This window comes from Monodon monoceros, unplaced genomic scaffold (assembly GCF_005190385.1).
Source record: "Monodon monoceros isolate NGI ecotype Baffin Bay Population unplaced genomic scaffold, NGI_Narwhal_1 Super_Scaffold_11, whole genome shotgun sequence".
Lineage (NCBI taxonomy): Eukaryota > Metazoa > Chordata > Mammalia > Artiodactyla > Monodontidae > Monodon > Monodon monoceros.
Genome location: NW_021703767.1, coordinates 95081127 through 95087544, shown reverse-complemented (window position 1 = coordinate 95087544; position 6418 = coordinate 95081127).

Below are 6418 nucleotides of genomic sequence, written 5' to 3'. Positions count from 1 at the left end.
CAGTTACACCTGGAGACTTCAATACTTCTCTCTCAGCAGTCAGAGAACAGGTAAAGGACTAAATCATCAGTAAGGAAATAGGAGACCTGAACAACACTATCAACCAAATTGACCTGATTGACATTCATAGGATACTCTACCCCACAGCACACACTACACAACTAGACTCACCACCACGTGACTGAAAGCCAGAGTTATTAGAGGTTTCCTGTGTATTTAATTTCTAACTTGATAAAAATGAAATATAATTGCAGAACCAAAAGAACAATGATTCTTGTTTCACAGTATGTATAACTCATTTCACTTCTGATAGTTCCATCATATTTACATGATTAGGTGCTTTTTGCTTTTGCAAAGTGTGGTGTGTGGGACGTGTATGCTGTTCACCCCTCTTCTGCCACTGCCCCTGGAATGTGGGTGGGCAACAGAGGACGGCAGAGATGGGAAGGGGAATCTGGAGACGGGCACTAAATTGCCAAAAATATTTCTATGTGTGTTCTTATTTTACAGTCATAATGATGTGGGAGATGAGGACGGGTCTTTGGCTATCTTGTCACCCTGTTATTTGCTTTTCTTTTTCTTGGCTTTCACCGAACAGCTCTGGTGTCAGAAACCATCATCACATGTTTTCTTACTCCAGCAAAGTGGTGTTAGGCGATGTACTAGTTAATTGTATAAGACATCCAAGATTGATTTCCCTACATACCAAATATACTTTTTAGCACCAAGTAAGAATAATGGAACACAGCAGATCCTATACACAGGGGAATAAAAAACAAAACAAAACAAAAAAACAAAAAAACTGTGAGAAGAGCATGAGATGAAGCAAGCAAATGGAGAAATCTTTAATGGGGTAGATGAATCATTATTCTGACTTCCCCTGGGTTTTGCTTGCCCATGCCCTCCTGCTGAGATAGATGTGCTTTTGCAAGGCAGAATTGGAGGTGAGTAAATAAGAAGGCGGTTATCCACTTTTATCATCACAGCACCCCACATGTCAGTTCAAGAAAATGCTAATGGAGAAAATTCTGTGAGTTTGTGGAATCAGAACCCAAATTACTTTTAGAATTTAAAAGAATCAGAGTAGGTACAGCACCAACCACTTAATCCAATGAAACAGAAAAACCCTAATGGAGATCACCTTGGCACCTTAGGAAAACAACCTCAGGGCTCCCGCTGACAGGATACTTTCCCCAAGTACTATTAATTATAATGCATTATTAGCTAACTGCAGGTAGTGGACGCCCTTTGCATGTTAACAAAAGTGCAACAGCCTTTTAGTTAGTGGGGCTTGCTCAGTCTTCAAAATTGTCTTAATCATTAGTGAATTAGTTAAACAATAACATTAGGAGATAAAAATAATCACCAGTGTCACTTGGGAACAAGTCTAAAGTAGAACTGGCTGCCAGAGGCTCTGGGTACAGACATTCCTGACTGTACAGATTGACGGGTGACAATCAGCACAACTCCAGACAGAGACAGCCTCATCCTGGCCTCCTCAGGGTTACACAGTAACATGAGATTGTTGTTGCAGAGTTGATTTCTGCTACAGAGCATGGTAGGTGTGTGAGACAGGGAAAGTGGTACCATGGCCTCTCTGTTCAGTTCTCAATCATTCAGAAATTGACAATGCAGTTAGCAGATTTTTGAAACTCATGTTCCTTTCAGTGCTCTCTTTTTGGGCCATTTCACTGATTGTTAATGGCTCCACCTGGGGAGGTCTGGCAATGATGCTGAAACTCTGTCAAGCCTCATTGGCTGTTCTGGAAAGAGGTTTTGAGTGTCAGCTCAGAGACTGTGAAGAGAAGCTCAAATTGTGCTTTAGGATTATCTCTGGATTTTGATGATTGGCATATTCCTCTTCTGCTGATTCATATTTTGATGACTGACCATAGGTAGAACAAAATGGAAAAAAATCTCTCCTCGAGTGACCTGAGATGATAAATTCATTGTCTTTTGTTTTATCCAAATTTTATAAAACACTAAATTTACTTTTTATAAATTTTACATACAGTAAAATTCACTCTTTTTGGTATACAGTTTTGTAAGTTTAGACAAATATATAGTCAAGTAAACCACGACTACAATCATAATAATTTGTATTATCACTTCAGCATGAAGAAATGCTAAGAAAATGTATTCAGAATTCCTTTTACAGCAGGTCTACTGGTAACAAAAATCCCTTATTTCTTCTTCACCTGAAAATGTTTTTTCTTTCCTTTCATCTCTGAAGGATGTTTTCTCTGGATAATACTAATTTATGCTTCCACAAGCAGTGTGTCAGGGCCGTGTTCTCTTAGCACTCTTGCCAGCCTCAGTAGTACCATTTTTAATAGTTTTGCCAAATTGGCAGGAAAAAAATGGCATCTCATTCTTTAGGCATTAAGAATATTTGCCCTTTGTTGTATATGTTGACAATTTCCCCCCACTTTATTTTTAAAAAACATACACATGTTTAATACTTAGGTAGAAAAAGCTATCTTTTTTTCCTTTATTATTATTATTACTATTTTGCTTTATTTTAGAAAGATCTTTTACACCCTAGGTTAGATTAGTGTTCATCCACATTTTCTTTTGGTCCTTCTAGTTGTTGTTTTCTAAATTTAGCACTTTTCTCCATTTGCAACAAATTGTTTTGGTTAGTGTGAAGTAGGCATTTAACTTTATTTTTTCTAACTGGTATGTATATGTTCAGTAACATTTATCAAGTTATATATACTTTCCCCTTGTTTGAAATACCCATTTTATCAAGTGTTAATTACTTTTATATAGTTGTGATTGTTTCTGAGTTTTTAATTCTATTTTGCCAGTCCGTGTATTTGTACATACATGCCACGATTTTATAATGGTAAGTTTTTAGTATTGCTAGATTTAGCAAATGAAAATAGAGGCCACTCAGTTAAATTTGAACTTCAAATACGCAATGAATAATTTTTTAGCATATGCATGTTTCAAATATTGCATGAGATTCCAAACTTCAAATTTAACTCAGTGTCCTGTATTTTATCTGGCAACCCTAAATTCTAGTATCTGCAACACATACTGCCCCCAGTCTTTTTCCTTTTCCAAAATGTGCTATTATTTTTTTAAAAAAAGAGTAGAGTCCTTTAAGAAATTGATGGGTAGACGCTTTGGGAAAGTTTTTAAGTGTGATTAAAGATGACACCAGCAAAAGAAAGTAAAAATGGGCTTCATTTTCATTCTTCAAAATAGAATAATAGTAAAACATGTTAATTCCTCCAAGACAGGCTGGTCCTCTTTCCACCCCACCCCTCCCTCGGTGTGTCTTTTGTTTTTCTCTCCTGGAGGTAAAAGTTCTTTACCGTTTGTTGTTATGGACTGAATGTTTGTGTCCCCCCCCCCCCGCAAATTCATATGTTGAAACCCTAACCCCAAAGTGTCTGTACTTGGAGATGGGACCTGTGAGGAGCTTAAATGAGGTCATAAGGGTAAGCCCCTAATTGGATAGAGCTGGTGCCCTTATAAGAAGAGGAAGAAGCACTAGAACCCTTTCTGCCATGTGAAGACACAGGGAGAAGGTGACCATCTGATCTTGGACTTCTTAGCCTCCAGAACTGTGAGAAATAAATTTCTGTTGTTTAAGTCACACATTTTATTTTGGCATATTTTGGTATTTTATTATGGCAGTCCAAGCAGACAAATACATCATTTGAGAACTAAATTATTTGCATATTTCATTAAATTTTTTTTAACAATTATTATTTGTATCTTGCAAAATCCTATAATTTAAGCAGAATCTGTGCTATCTTTATTTTCATTTTACATTAAGAGCAAATGACTGAAACTTTAGAAGGTTATGTGAACTGCCCAAGATGACTCAGCTGATAACTCTATAATCAGGGTTTAGCATTAGGGTGCGATTGGTTTATAGGAGTTGGTTCAGGAATCAATGATCTCTAAGATTCCTGCTCAGGGTAGGAGCTCACCTAGTACTTTCTCTGCAGAAAATGGCTAGTCAACCTGATACAAGAAACTTCAACGTTTTTACTCTTTGCCTCAAAATGTCTTCATATCATTTTTCCTTTTTAAATTTTTCTCTCACTTTTCTGTCTCCTCCTTTCTAATAGCACTCCCTGTGATTTTTATATCAAACTTTCCCATGCCTCACTTATCCTCTCTCATGAATCTTAAAATTCCTTCTCTATTTCTCCTTTCCTTTAGTCTACAAACATATTCACACATTCTCCCATTGTAATCAAGTCCTGTATTGTTCTTCAAATTGCAGACCCTTTTCTTCTACCATCTATTTCTAAAAGAAGGTTAATTTCCCCCACATTTTTTTAGCCTATTATAAGCATAATATACGTGCACAATGAAGAAAACTTGGACCATACACTCACACACACACACACACACAAACACACACACCCTAACCCCAACACCAACCCTAACCCTAACCCTAACACACTACCTGAAATCCTATCACCTATTGATAACCACTAACCACTGTACATTCTTCTCTTATCCTCTCTTCCTCCTCTCTCTTCTCCCTCTCTTTCTACCCCTCTTTACTCTCTCAGTCTCTCTCGTCTATCTAAAATATATTGTGTATATATAATTTCATCCATATTTGTGCTATATAGCATTTTTTCAGTTGATTTAATAGTTTAAATTAAAACGTTTATTGTTATTTAATAATTTTTAAATTTTTATAAAATAATGCATGTCTATAATTTAAAGGTTAAAGAATAGCACAGGCTTATATTACATATGTTTAAAAACACAATAATTTCTTGCCCCATCCGTCTTCAACCATGAGTCTTCTTAAAGGTGAATACTTGAAAAGTTTTTAACTATTTCTTAAAGCTTTAATATCCATGTTCTAATTCATATGCTGTATTGTTCGGGTCCCAGCAGAAACAGATGGCCCCCTGAAAAGGGGGGGTTAAAGAAGCTTAATGAAGAAATGATTTACAAAGGAGTGGGCCGAGTTAAGGAAACAACAAGGGATGGTAAAACACCTGGGACTAGCAGTAGTGACTAACAGTAGTATGATGCCATTACCAACTCTAGGATTAAAAGAGGCAAGATTCAGGGGAATGATTACCAGAACCCAGTAAGAACTGTAGCTGTAGCTGTACAGGAGCTGTGGCCTTAAGTGGAGGAGTGCAGTCACTGCCCAAGGGGTGGGAGGCTGGAAGGTGAAGGAAACAATAGCCTTCTTTCTGCCTCTTCTTATCCTCCCATTTCCCACTAGGGCAGCCCATTAAGCAAACCCAACTAGAAGCCAAAGACAAGGAGCTTAGATGATACAGTCTGGAGAGATCAGCCTTCTGAGACACAGAGCAGGATGGAAAGGGTAAACACAGATCTGCAGAAGCACAGGGAAAATTACCAGCACATAGGCTTATATGGATATTTTTTGCTTTATAGATTTTGGTGGTTATATGTCGACAACTTATTATGATAAATAATAATTGAGCTTCTTTCTCACAATTTCTCACCTTCTCCACATATCTCATAATATAGTACTATTATATATTTTTTTAAAAATTTTATTTATTTATTTTTGGCTGCATTGGGTCTTTGTTGCTGCGCAGGCTTTCTCTAGTTGCGGCGAGCGGGGGCTACTCTTCATTGTGGTGCGTGGGCTTCTCATTGCGGTGGCTTCTCTTGCTGGGGAGCACGGGCTCTAGGTGCGCGGGCTTCAGCAGGTGTGGCGCGCAGGCTCAGTAGTTGTGGCTTGTGGGCTCTAGAGCACAGGCTCAGTAGTTGTGGCACACGGCCTTAGTTGCTCCGCGGCATGTGGGATCTTCCCGGACCAGGGCTCAAACCCGTGTCCCCTGCATTGGCAGGCAGATTCTTAACCGCTGTGCCACCAGGGAAGTCCAGTACTATTATAAATTTTATTTGAAAGTAAGAATTGTTACCAATATCCAGTGTTTTACATAATTATGTGAATAATTATTCACCATTGAGCCAAGAAGTGTACTAGGACGTTTCCTTTCTATGCTGCTCCCTACTGCACTCTCTCCTTAGGAATTCATAATTGCCTCCTATTTGCATTTGTTTAGTTTTCTATGTGCTTGGCACTATTTTTTTTTTCTAAATGTTCCAAATTATTCTTCATATGGTCAAACATATCAGAGAATGTTTTGGTTTTCCCTGGAACCTTCTTTTTCTTGCTTCAATCTGAATTGGTTGCTTTCTAGGCCCTGGAGCTTGCTGTCACCTATGACTCCTGCCTTGAGACTTATTTTTAATTCTCTCCTTTTGCTGAATTCCATGTCTCTCTCTCTCTCTCTCTCTCTCTCTCTCTCTCTCTCTTTTGACACAGTACACATTCCACTTGTTTCATGAGAGAAGGTACAGAACAGGTAAGTTTTTGAGTCTTGCATATCTGGAAATATGCTTAATTCTACTTTTACACTCAACTGATAATATGTCTGGGAACAGA